The sequence below is a fragment of the Symphalangus syndactylus genome, chromosome 8 (assembly GCF_028878055.3).
Source record: "Symphalangus syndactylus isolate Jambi chromosome 8, NHGRI_mSymSyn1-v2.1_pri, whole genome shotgun sequence".
NCBI lineage: Eukaryota > Metazoa > Chordata > Mammalia > Primates > Hylobatidae > Symphalangus > Symphalangus syndactylus.
The window spans coordinates 95,368,205-95,382,463 of record NC_072430.2 but is presented as its reverse complement, the minus strand read 5'-3'; the positions used below and the strand labels follow the sequence as shown (position 1 = coordinate 95,382,463).

General features: G+C 40.7%; 1 long non-coding RNA gene across 2 annotated transcripts in view; it reads left to right on the top strand.

The window, feature by feature from the left end:
- Positions 1–14,259, top strand: part of LOC129488196 (uncharacterized) — a 53,593-nt gene that overhangs the window by 2,823 nt on the left and 36,511 nt on the right. The window lies entirely within an intron of this gene.

Sequence of the window (14,259 nt, the reverse complement as noted above, 5' to 3'; positions counted from 1 at the left end):
ATGGAACTTCTGACCTCTACTGTCCAGTTCAGCTTTTCAAAAATAGCAGAAATGCAGATGGCAGGTTCATGAATATAAGATGTAAACAAATTTAAGAGTGGGGGAATTCTATAAACTTTTGATCTTGGAAGGTGGCCAGATTTTAGAAAAAGTAGGTTTGAGACAACTATGTGCTGAGTAGGTCTATTGAAATAGCCAGCTGCTAGAAGTAAAGTTTTGAAACTCCTGACTCAAGAAAGGGATAGGACACAATTATGTCAGAACAGTTCTACCTCTAGAAGGACCTAGCATAGTGGGGACAATTAAGTCTTTCTTCCTGTTTTTAGCAAGTTCAAAAAAGAAGATATTAGAAACTGTAGAACTTATCCTAATAAACACTAAGAAAATGAACCAAGTTATTAGCCAAAAATATTTCTAGAGAAAAATCATGCTTCTCTTTTAAAAATACTGTTTACCTAGTTTTCATAAATCTCAAAACCCAAGCTTCTGAAGACATACCCTGAGGTTTTAAAACACTTTTACCTTCCTGGCCATTTTTTCAAAAACCAATCAATCAACAACTTTTGAAATTATAAAAAGCAGATTAAAGTTATTCCCACAATTGTCAAGAATAGATAATAGGCTGGGCGCAGTGGCTCACACCTGTAATCCCAGTACTTTGGGAGGCCGTGGCAGGCAGATCACGAGGTCAGGAGTTCAAGACCAGCCTGGCCAATATGGTGAAACCCCATCTCTACTAAAAATACAAAAATTAGCCAGGCGTGGTGGCACGTTCCTGCAGTCCCAGCTACTTGGGAGGCTGAGTTAGAAGAATCACTTGAACCCAGGAGGTGGAGGTTGCAGTGAGCCAAGATCGCACCACTGTACTCCAGCCTGGGTGACAGAGCGAGACTCCATCTCAAAAAAAAAAAAAAAAAAAAAAAGAATAGAAAATAAATCCATCAACTACAAAGGCATTTTTTACTTTCTCCTCAATCTATTTGGAGGAAACAGAAAGAAATAAAAAGAAGTAGAAAACTATTATTGAGATTTAGAGTGAAAAACATAAATTATCAAATTACAAGAGTGCAGTAAAAGAATACAAGAAGTGTGCTTTGCCTCAGTGGAAACATGCAACAATTTAAATTCATTCAATTGAAATCTTGCCATCCTTGTGGAAAATAGAGAAGTAAAAGCATATCTCTGTGTGTCCCAGGAAGAGAATTACCACTAGGCGTGTAAGACTTATTTTTTCTTAGTTGGTTTTACTTGAGCCCTTTCAAGAAAATTAAAAGGAGTTCAACATTGAGAAGAAGACTGGATGAAAGAACCATATGACAGCCTTTTGGTGTAGCAAACATAAAAGTGGACTGGAAGGCATACTTTTAGATTTTCTCACTGGCTCTGTCTTCATTCAACTGAGTTTACGAAGAGGCTCATACTGTCTGTCCTTAGGTATTTTACATCATGTTGAATGTGTTAAAGACTATCTTTAAAATTCTCAATCTTTGTTTTTGCCGTATTTTGTCTCTCATCTACCCACTCAGTTTTCACCTGCTTTACTTATCTTTTTTAAAAAAATAAAATAAAAGTCCGGGCGTGGTAGCTCATGCCTGTAATCCCAGCACTTTGGGAGGCTGAGGCGGGCGGATCACAAGGTCAGGAGTTCGAGACTAGCCTGGCCAATATGGTGAAGCCCTGTCTCTACTAAAAATACAAAAATTAGCCGGGCGTGGTGGCAGGTGCCTGTAGTCCCAGCTACTTGGGAGGCTGAGGCAGAAGAATCCCTTGAACCCGGGAGGCGGAGGTTGCAGTGAGCCAAGATCACGCCACTGCACTCCAACCTGGGTGACAGAGCAAGACTCTGTCTCAAAAAAAAAATAAAAATAAAAAAATAAAATAAAGACAGGATCTCGCCCTGTCACCCAGGCTGGAGTGCAGTGGCACAATCACAGCTCACTGTAACCTTGAACTCTTGAACTCAAACAGTCCTCCCACAATCCTCCTGCCTCAGCCTCCCAAGCAGCCAGGACTACAGGTGCATGTTACCATACCCGACTAATTTCTTTGTATTTTTTGTAGAGATGAGAGTCCCACTATTGTTGCCCAGGCTGGCCTTGAGCCCCTGGCCTCAAGTGATCCTCCTGCCTCGGCCCCCCAAAGCACTAGGATCACAGGTGTGGGTTACTATTCCCAGCCATTACTTGTCCTTTCAAACTAAATTCGGTTTTCGCCTATTCCTGACCATCATCTTGAATTAGATTCTGCTTTCTTTCCTATGGTAGCATCTGAATGCCACATCCTCTCAGTACCTGTTAATTTGCCCCAGGTCATGACATCTTTTTATTTATCCTCTTATGGATGTTTGACTTCTCCACCTAGATAGTAGGCCTCGAGATAAAACTAGTCAATCAGTTTGAAAACACCAGGCCGGGCGTGGTGGCTCAAGCCTGTAATCCCAGCACTTTGGGAGGCCGAGGCGGGCGGATCACGAGGTCAGGAGATCGAGACCATCCTGGCTAACACAGTGAAACCCCGTCTCTACTAAAAATACAAAAAATTAGCCGGGCGAGGTGGCAGGCGCCTGTAGTCCCAGCTACGCGGGAGGCTGAGGCAGGAGAATGGCGTGAACCCCGGGGGGCGGAGCCTGCAGTGAGCCGAGATCGCGCCACTGCACTCCAGCCTGGGTGAAAGAGCGAGACTCCGTCTCAAAAAAAAAAAAAAAAAAAAAAAAGAAAACACCAGGACTGAGATAAGATCAGTCTTAGAGAGCTGACTATCTTAGGAAATATTCTAAATGCTCTACATATGTGTTAACTTGTTGAAGCCGCACAGCAGCCCAACGAGGTAGGTTGTATTATAATCCCATTTTAGAGATGATGAAGCTGAGGCAGGCAATTTACACTGAGTGTGGCTGCCTCTCCTGCCTCCTTTCCACCTCCTCCACGTCTTCCACTTCTGCTACCCCTGAGACAGCAAGACCTACTCCTCCTCTTCCTCCTCCTCCTCAGCCTACTCAAAATGAAGAGGATGAGGATGAAGACTTTGATGATCCATTTCCACTTAATGAATAGCAAATATATTTTCCTTTTCTTATGATTTTCTTAATAATATTTCCTTTTTCTCTAACTTACCTTTTTTGTAAGAATGCAGTATATGATACAATATAAAATATGTGTTAATAGACCGTTTATGTTATCAATAAGGCTGATATGTCAACAGTAGGCTATTACTAGTTAAATTTTGGGGAGTCCAAAGTTATGCATGAATTTTTGACTGCATGAAGGGTCAGCGTCCCTAATCCCCAAGTTATTCAAGGGTCAAGTGTACTGTATTATTTCTTTAGTATATGTCTCTTAGTTTAGGATAGTCCTCCAAATGCAGTAAGCACTGAGTTAGCTATTTCTTAAATGGCTTCATACAAAATAAAATATTTTAAAATATATTTAAAGAGTGCTTTAAAAATAAGTGCTTCATGTTTAAAGTATTATTTGAAATTCAGATTAGGTATTACAAAAAAAAGTTTCTATAGCATTGTTGGCGTCCAAGACTCAATGGTAAAAACACAACTCTTATTCTAAGTATTTAACAAACTATAGATAAATGACATCAAGAATATTTGAAGGTAAAAAGACCGATGGAACTTATCCCAGGCAGGGAGAAAATTTACTAAAGCTATCTGAGGATAAAAAGAGGAATTTGAAAAGCTCACAAATAGGGTCCCTTGTAGGTACTGTACTAGACTATTTGAAAATCAAAAACAATTCTTTATTTAAAAAAATGTAATTTGAACACTAAAATCAGGCAGTGAAAAAGTATAATTTTTTCTCCACAAAATGCATTTCTCTACAGCTCAGAGTACTCTGAGCCGCAAATAAATTATAGACCCATTGCCAGGAAATTTCAATTGCCTAAATTTTTTCCCTTGACATTTTATAATTTAGCATTCTGTCATTTCAACTAGTAAAATAATTGTCTTTTTTATTTCTTCTCATGCTACAGCAGGTTAGTACTATGACAGCAAAACCTAGCTGTGAAACAATAAATCAACCTGAAAAATGGCTAGACTTTTTCCCAATCTTTTTAAAAAATCATTTTCATTTTTCTAGTGATAACTGGGGAGCTGTCACTTCATTGCTGGGGAGACCCTAGGAGTACTGCAAGGAAAAGCAAATATTATCGCAAAGGAAAAAAAATATTGGCCACCTATACCAAATGAAAAGTAATTTAGCAAACATATGACGTAATAGTCTGTTTCTGCTTCAGTCCCTAAAACTGAATCCATATATTTGATCTGGTGCATACATTCATCACAGGTGTTAGCATATGAAAATGCTGTAGAGAAAGATAATTGTGTGTAACTCAAAAATATCCTACTGTATTAACAACCAAAATGGCATAACTCTAGGTTTAGGGACCGTTGACAGAATAAACCAAAATTTAAATTAGAAATATAAACAAAAGGTTAGTTGCCCATTATTTCAGCTGCATTCTCAATCTTGACATCTGTACAATATGAGAAACTCCATGAGGGTGGAGTTTGGTTCACTATTGTGTTCTCAGAGCCTAAGAACATAGAAAGTACTCAATAGTGTTAGATTGAGGAACTAATTTCATGAGTTATTATTATGTTAGGTAAATCAAGTTAGACTATAATCTCTGCCAAGAATTTCAGATATCTCATTAAAGACTTTCCAGAGCGCAAGGTAGGACAAAAGCAGTTCTTGCTGATGGATTTGCAGGAATGATCTTCTTAAGCTTTGAATAAAGCTGGAAAAACTTATAGAGTAGCACCAAAGCACAGCCCATCTCATGCAGAGGAAGAATCATACCATGGAGGTCAGGGTGTTGACAAGCAACCCAACTCCCCAAGACAAGCATGGCCTTTACTAAATAAAGATGCCTGCATAATCCTTCCCATTAGACACATGCTACACTATGGGTATTTTTCCTGAAACCCATTCATGCCAATATGAGTAAGAGAAGAGAGCAGCATCTTGTCTTACATTCTTATGGGCCCTCTTGCCAGGCCCCAACCTCATCTGCCCCCAGCCTCCCTCTCAGTGACTGGGAGTGCTACAAAGTTCCCATAGATCTTGAGTCTGGACCTGAGATAATCTTGACATAGCACATGGGCCCTAGACATTTTCCCCTCAGGGGCCTTGGGTCTATAAATTGCTTCAAAAAGTCCTTCGTTCCTAGTCTCCTCTTATCTACTCCCTGAGGGGTTCTTTCAAAGACCTGCATGTTTCTTCAAGTCCACAGTTTCATTAAAATGAAAATCATGTTTTATAATTTTATAGTTTGCTTTATAAATCTTTATCAGTCAAAAGCAGCTATCGCCCTGAAGGTTGTTTATCCTGGGCAGGGGAAGAAGAATCTCTTTATTTTTGGTACATAAGCTCCTTGGTGCCTAAATACTTTTAGTCCCACTGGGTAACTTTGATGGGTGTTGTAACTTTGATGGGTGTTGTTCTAGATTATCAGAACCACTGGGTAACTTTGATGGGTGTTGTTCTAGATTATCAGACATATAACAGTCTCAACCCTGAGGACTTCTTCCATTCTGGTGACTTGTGATCAGGCACCATTACCCCAGGGCCAAAGAGTGAAGTAAATGAAATTTGTCCTACATCAAGAAGTATTTACTGAGTATCCCTGAGGACTTCTTCCATTCTAGTGACTTGTAATCAGGCACCACTATCCCAGGGCCAAAGAGTAAAGTAGATGAAATTTGTCCTAAATCAAGAAGTATTTACTGAGTATCTATTTAGTCCTGTGCTAGCCCTGTCACTACTACAGGATGGTAAACATGACGGTCATGGTCTGTGACTTCCTAGAAGGTAGGGTCTAGCTTCAGGTCTTTGTCTTCTTGGATATACTCCCTGTTCCTTTGTAACGTCCCCCCGGTCCCAAGGCAATGAGGGCCCTGATGCTGCTTCCAGCCTCCCCCAGGCCTCACCAGCCCTCTTGACCTCTCATGTGTTGTTCCAAGTATTTTTAAATCAGTAATGTGCAACCTGGGCTCAAGGGCTACAGCACAATCCAGGATTTCAATGCCGGGTAAAAGATTAGAAAACGGCCTTTATGGTCCTCTTTTTCAAATATTTAAATATTGAATTTCAAATATTCAAAGATTTAGTGACTAAAAGTCACTCATCAACACTTTTCTAGCCAATCAAATAAAAAAGAAACTACTTGAACTGCCTTTTAAACTGTGGCCCACTATGAACTTTCGGATTTCAAGCTATATTTACTTGTTTTCATACAAATAACTTTCAAGTTTTGTAATAATAAATGAGTATTTTTTTATAATCAGGAAAAAATAATAAAGCTATTTTCATCTTGGACAGACTATGTGGCCTGCAAATTTTTGTTGTTTTTCTGAATTGGCCCAACTGAAAACATAAATAAATATTGCATGAGTGGTTTTTTTCTAATACCCTTCCATCAGAACATTTCAGTACTTGGTGATTTTTCCCATTAGGTCGTGTTAGAGACTGGCAAATCTAATAACCAACTCATGCTGAATGAGGGTTTATACTAATCACCCATGGAGAACATTTGCTTTGAGTGCAGGGTCCTTGGATTTCTTTATTGCACTCTTTTCCAGAAGAGATTCTTCTTTCCATATCATGAAGTCATGTGTCCAAGGTAGTAGGCAGGGTGGGAGGCATGGGTAGGAGTTCTGGAGGAAGTCTCCCCATTGCAGGCTTGGTGGTTGGCAATGAGGGCCACTTCAAAGGAGAATTTCAAAGAAGAAACACAATCTGCCAAGGGCGATGCATCCAGGATCCTTGGGCCAGTTTGATAAGCTTGCCTTAATGCAAAAGAGAGAATAAAGTCAAGATTTTAGGTAGAGCTGATAGAGATGAGGGAGGGGGTGGTGCATGTATCTGCTAGAGCCTTCAAAAATGGCCGGCCCACTACATGTATGTGAGGACTTACATATGGTATTATGGACTACATGTTTATGTCCTCTCAAAATTCATATGTTGAAACACTAACCCCCAGTGGGATGATATTGGAAGGTAGGACTTTTGGGAGGTGATTAGGTAGAACCCCCATTATGGGAGTAGTTTCCTTATAAGAAGAGAAAAACCAACATTCACTCTCTCAGCCATGTGAGCATACAGCAAGAAGGTGGCTACCTACCAACCAGGAAGTAAGCCCTCACCGGACACCAGATCTGTCAATGACTTAATCTTTGACTTCTCAGTCTCCAAAACCATGAGAAATAAACATTGTTTAAGTCACCCCGCTATGGTATTTTCATTATAGCAGCCCAAACTAATACATATGAAATCTTCAAACTCCAAACTAGCTGTTTCCTAAGCTAGTTGCTATTGCAAACAACATAGTTCTACCTGGTTTCTGTTCAATAGTTTATCCATAACTTCTTGCCTTTGATATAAATTCTGGAACTTAAAGATTATACCCCCTCCTACCCCTATCACTGAGATGTCCAGGTGAACTCTATTAGTAACCTCAGTGTGTGATGGGCATATCAAAGCCTTAAGTATTGGATGATGCTTTATAGTATACTATATGATAAATATATTTTTGGAAAAAAAAGATTGCTTTTATAATATGAATAAGTAAAGTTTTAAGAAATCAGTTTGGTAGGTGGAAGCATCCAGAAATTTGAGCTGTGATCTGGGAGAAGGGGGCTCTATCTGATCAGAATTTAGGGGTGACAAAGTGAAATTTGTATGTTTATTGAAAAAGAAGCCTGGATCTTAACAGCTCTCTACCCAGCAGTCAAGTTTTTAAAGTTTGGTATATGGTTTCTGTCTACTTTCTCACTTCACTTTCACACCCCAGTCCTTTGCTGTTATGACTATATTAAAACTGATCTTGCCAAGGTCTGCAGTGATCTGTCAGTTGCCACATCATTTTCTTTTTTCTTTTTCTTTTTTTTTTTTTCTTGAGATGAGGTCTCACTCTGTCACCAAGGCTGGAGTGCAGTGTTACAACCCCGGAATCAAGCTATCCTCCCACCTCAGCTTCCCAAGTAGCTGGGACCACAGGCGCACGCCACCGTATCTGGCGGCTAATTTTATTTTTTGTAGGGAGGAGGTCTCCCTATGCGCAGCCTGGTCTTGAACTCCTGGGCTCAAGTGATCCTCCCACTTCAGCCTCCCAAACTGCTGGGATTACAGGTGTGAGCCACCACGCCCCACCAGTTGCCACATCTTAAAGGCAGTTCTGGGTCCTCGTAGCATTTGACTCCTCTGACACATGGCATCCTACTGCCTTCTTTTTCTTTTTCTTTTTTATTTATTTATGTATTTTTGAGATGGGGTCTCTCTCTGTCACCCATGCTGGAGTGCAGTGGCATGATCTCAGCTCACTGCAACCTCCGCCTCTGGGGTTCATGCGATTCTCCTGCCTCAGCCTCCTGAGTAGCTGGGATTACAGGTGTGTACCACCATACCTAGCTAATTTTTTTTTTTTTTGTATTTTTAGTTGAGACAGAAAGCGTTACCTCCTCTGAAAAGGTCTCCTGATCCCCCAAACAAGAAAAGAGCACTTATTCAGTGCTCTGATAAAATTCTGTTGCCTCCATCATGGAGTCTATCACACCATGATCAAACTACCTATTCAATTATCAGTCTCTTTCACTGCACTGAGACAAACTTGAGAGCAGAATCATGTCTATTTATTTTCCAATGCTGTGTTTAACATAAGTCCTGGAATATAGTGGGCACCCAATAATGCTTGTTGCATGCATGCGTGTATACATGTGTGCACAAATGAATGAATACCAAGTGTTTCCAGTATCTTCTTTCATGGCTCCTTCATAGCTGTTATCACTCACTTTGAAAGATTGCCCCATCTTCTTATAGCAAACCCCAATAATTTTTGTGTAATAGTTATAAAAAGCAAAAATATAACAAATAGCTACAAAGTTTAAAATAAAGCCGATTTTTTATTTCTAGACAGTGATTGAATTGACATCTCCTGTGCTTCTGCTATACACTCTCATACCTTGATGCTAAAGAATTCCCACTTCTGCAGAAACAGATGCACTAGGCTGACCCCACTGAACTTATCACTAATGTTTCATAATAACTTCTATCTCTACTTCAGAGCCAACACATATGTTTTTCCTAATCTTCCTGCACAAGTCAGTCTATAAGTATTCTAAATTTCTAAATGTTTAAGCTCAAAGAGAAGATTTATTGGGACACTTTAAATACTTATTTCTTGCTTACATGGGATTGAACGATCACAATGACTCAGGATCAATTGTATTTCATCTTTTCAGTACTTATTTCACAGCTGAGCACTTCTCAGAGTTATGAACATGAGTCCAGTTTTTGACAAGCCACAGCAAAGGCCAAAAGAATGAGCAAAATTATCCACCCTGGAACCCACATAGGACAGCAGGAAGTAAATAGACAGCATCGGCTGTGACTTATTACAGCATACATGTTACACTAGGCCCCAAATCAATCCCAAAATGGAAGTCATGGGTTATGGGTCTTTCACCACAGGAAAGCAACATACACATATATGCAACAGTAACACTTCATAAATCTCTGCCCCAGTCACCGAACTTTATCTCATGTGGTACCAATAAGAAACAGGAATAGCTTAAAACAGCAGGAGGAAATTACAGTTTCACATACAGAATCCTTTAATATCACTATAGAGACATCTTTTTACACAAGTAAAACATGGAACTATCTTCCTTAGGGTGAGTCCAAAGTATCTGACACAAAAATAGTGTCTGACAGACTTCATGTTTTGAAGTTTAATTCATCACTTAAAAGGAGGTGAAATAGAAGAAATTAAGTTATTTATAAAACTATAGTTACATAATAGGCACCACCCAGGGCATCCTGAATGAGGATAGAAGAATATTATATGGCCAAGGACCATACATGGTAGGGGTAGGGTTCTGAATCTGGGATTGACAAGCTTTATGCCAAAGTGTGTGGTTGCATGTGTATGCACCACATGAACACACATAGATGTACACAGGCTCACTCACAATCATGGTATGTGTGCATTTTTCTCTGTGGAAAGCATTTTGACCATCCCTTAGATTCTCCCAAAAGGCCTTTGACTCACAAAATGCTACAAATCACTCCTCCATAGCAAATATTTCCCACATTTATTAGCCGGGGGATGCTGCTATCAGGTGAGATTCAAAATTATTGGACATGTGATGATGAAAAACACATTACTGGAGTACAGAGGCAGTGGTGCGAAGCAGACAGGACGTGCCCACTCAGATGGGAATGAAAGGGAAAGTGACTTGCAAATTAATAAAGTAATGCTGTCCAACGTTCTGCTCTAGAGAACTGTTATCTGAGATGTTTTTGTAATCTTGAACCCCCTATTTTGGTCAGGGCCCAATTAAGAAAAACAGAAACCACTGTAGTGTCTCAAACGGGGAATTTAATACAGGAACTTATTTTTTGGTCTTTTTGGTTTGGTTTGGTTTTGAAACAGGGTCTCACTCTGTTGCCCAGGCTGGAGTGCAATGGCACAATCACAGCCCACTGCAGCCTCAACCTCCTTGGCCCAAGCAATCCTCCCACCTCAGCCTCCCGAGTAGCTGGGACTACAGATGTGCGCCACCACACCTGGATAATTTTTTAGTTTTTTGTAGAGACAGTGTCTCACTTTGTTGTGTAGGCTGGTCTCAAACTCTTGGGCTCAAGCAATCCTCCCGCCTTGGCCTCCCAGATTGCTGGGATTACAGGCATGAACCACCATGCCTGGCCAGGAATTTGTCATACCTGTGATGGAAGAAGCAGAACCCAGGAATTAGGAAGTGGGGTAACTGAAAGAATAACAGCAGTCAGAAGCCACTAACTCCCCCAGGGCTGGAGAAACTCAGGGAGAAGGTGGTGTTACCAAAGCCTGGAAGATAGGAGAAGTCAGAAGCATGGTGGGGGGCATTCCTGACAGATGCTGAGACAATGGAGGGGCTGTTCACCAGCAGCTAAAATCGTAGAGGAGAAGCAGCCACTGCCAGAGACACCATCAAAACCGAGAGAGAGGAGGTGAAATTCCCTGGCTTCCTCCCTCTTCCCACTCTCCAGTCTTCTGTTTATGCCTCCCTTTGGTTCAGTCTATGTAGAAGCCAGAGGGCAAGGGAACTGGAAAATGCAGTCCCCTGTGATAGACAGCAGAGCAGGGGAAAGGCCAGAGCAACCAGGGACATCACCAGGACATTCCCTTTTATGAAGATGATGTTGGGATGGGTTTGAAGAGGAAAGCCAAATCGCTATGGGATTCTTCATTGATATGGAGTGGGAAATGGAGATGAAACAAAGAAAGGCAGGGAGGAAAAAGGGGGTTGGCAAAGATTGGAAATAAAGAAGAAAATGAGAAGAGGAGTAGTGGAGGAAAAGGTGCAAGGGAATCTCTCTCCAAGGTTGCTGGGACAGCTGCTCTGATTAGAGGCTCCATTCATACTCCCGGAACAGCAGTAGGCTAGAGTAGGCCAATAAAAGAATTAGAGAGCTGCAGCAACCTTAGAAACCAGTAGAGAACTAAAATCCATACTTTGCTGTTACTAAAGTTTGTTTAGACTGAATTCATTATTGATGGAAATTAATGTGAATTTAATTCTCTCCTGTCAAAATGGAATTTAAATATCTTTCAAGAAACTTATGAAGAGATTTCAGAAAGCCAAATCACTGCAGGCCCTTCTGTTCAGCACAAAGGGAAAAAGAACTGAGAACAAACAAAGCAGCAGAAAAAAATGTGTGTGGGGGGATAGGGTGTGGGAGAAAAGAGCCCAAGGGATTTCTTTAGTAATGTTTGTTTATGGCTGTTTCAAATTAAGGAACTAATTTTGGATTGGGGAATAAATAAATTTATTTGAGAAAAAGAAGACTATTGCTAAGAACACAATGCCGCCTAGAGTTAAGGAAAAAAAACCTCTAATCACACTTATAGTTGGCTCGTTTATTTTTTTGATGTTAATGTGTTTGTGAAAAGAACCCAACTCTTGCTATATTTCTAAATATTTCCTGTTTGGCTGCTCATCCAGATAAATAACCAGCACCTCTGCCTGCTTTCCTTACTCAAATCTTTGATGAGACCATCTTTTCAGAAGAGGCAGGTGTGGCACCTCTGGAACCTGCATTAACTCTCCCAGCAGGTCAGTAGTAATTCAAAGCCCGTACTACACTTCCTGGATTCCATGGACTCTACTTCATGGGCTGGTGCATTGGATTTTGTCAGATGAGTAAAGATGTCTTGGCCCAGCAATATGCTTTGGTTAAGAGCTTAGTAGAAGAAAGTCCTTATGAAAACAGTCAACTTTTAAAAGACCAGTTATCTGGTTTGAAATAGAACCTTCAAAGTGGGATTGCTAGAGCACCCGCCCTGGCACACCTGAGCTGTGGCTGAGCAATTTGTACAAATGCCATAGGATTTTTGCTGGCTTTTACTGAGCTGTGCTGCATTAGAAAGGAAGCAGAGGCCTGTCTGAAGCTATAAAGTGTTTCATGAAGTCATTTTGCCAGTATGAAGACGTCATCCAGGAATAGTTTTTGTTTTTGTTGTTTGAGCCACCCAAAGAGAATATTGCTATGAGAAATTTCCCATTTAATATTCAGTCTCAACCAAGTTATTAATAGAAAGTAGTTCATGGCAACCATTTCTAACGTGCTGGTAAATGCCTAGGATTACAACAGCCAGTGAAATATTGATCTTCTTATGTGGATTTTCTTAAAATAGTCGGTTTGGTCCTACCTTTTAGAATGCTGAAAATGTGCCATTTCTGAAATACATCTTCTTAGCCATTTTTGTTGTAGCTTACAGGCCGTATTTTTCAAACTCATAAATGCATGAATCCATGCTAAGTCAAAGAGATGTTGGTACTGCAGAGAGCATAAGGTGCTATTCCCACTTTAAGTTTATGATAATCTGCTAAATTACCAATCTGAGTTATCAGTTCAGTCCTTTTTTCTTCTCTACCACTAAAGCTCCTTAAAGGTAATCATTATAATATCGACAAGTTATCAAATGCCTACAATAATAAGCCAGGCACAGTACTGACTTCATTTAATGCTCACAAGAATCCGAAGTGGTAGGTAAATTAATCATACCCCTTTTAAAGAAATGGAAGTTGAGTTTCAGCTAGATTAATTTTCCCAAGAGTTACATAATTTATATGCCGTGGGACTCAGATTTGTATGCTGGGACTTAAACTCGTAATTTCAAAGCTCATGCCCTTAACCACTATAGCTAGAGCTGGCTTCATGGGGTGGGACCTGGGCCATAGCACAGGGCCCAATGCCTCAAAGGACCCACACTTGGATTAACGCTCTGTTATCACTGTCTGGAAACTCTTAAAGAGGGGTCCTGCATTTTTATTTTGCTCTGGGTCTCATAATTCTTGTACCCAGTCTTGACTCCACCACATTTCCTGACATCCTAGATGAATGCTATATGTGGAGGTTTTAAAATGTGTCCACAAATTCTTCAACAGTTCTTCTTCTAAAAGATAGAACCTAATTCCCACCCACCACTTAAGTGTGGGCTAGCCTAATGACTCACTTCTAAAATATGACAGAAGTGGTGGTATGTGTGTCTTCATGATTACTAATAAAACACATGGTGGCTTCTGGCTCTTTGGATCACTCGTTCTTGGAAAACCCAGATGCCATGTCGTGAGGATACTAAGGCAACCCATGGAGACATTCATGTGGTACGGAACTGAGGACTCCTGCTAGCAGCCGTGTTAAGTGAGCCATCTCAGAAGCATTCTGACAAACGTTCAAATGACTGCACCCCCAGTCCAGGACTCAAATGCAGGCTCATTAGAGACCCTGAGACAGAACCATCCAGACAAGCATTAGATAACTACTATATCGCAGAACCCTGGAATTTAAAAAAATGAGAGGAATATGCAGTTAAAAGGTGAATATGGCCAGGCGCGGTGTAATCCCAGCACTTTGGGGGGCTGAGGTGGGCAGATCGCTTGAGCTCAGGAGCTCGAGATCAGCCTGGGGAACATGGTGAAACCCCATCTCTACAAAATATACAAACATTAGCCAGGCAAGGTGGTGAGCATCTTTGGCTGGTCTCGAAATCCTGACCTCGGGTGATCCACCCTCCTCGGCCTCCTAAAGTGCTGGGATTAGAGGCATGAGCCACTGTGCCCGGCAGAGGTATTTTATTCTAGGGGCCATGTTAACAGTGCACTTTAGTGAGTGTCAAAGGTCTTCTTTCTACATTGTGTGAAGGCCTTTCTTTAATTTGAGCCACAGCTTTTGATTGTAACACCTGACATTCTGTCCTGATTAT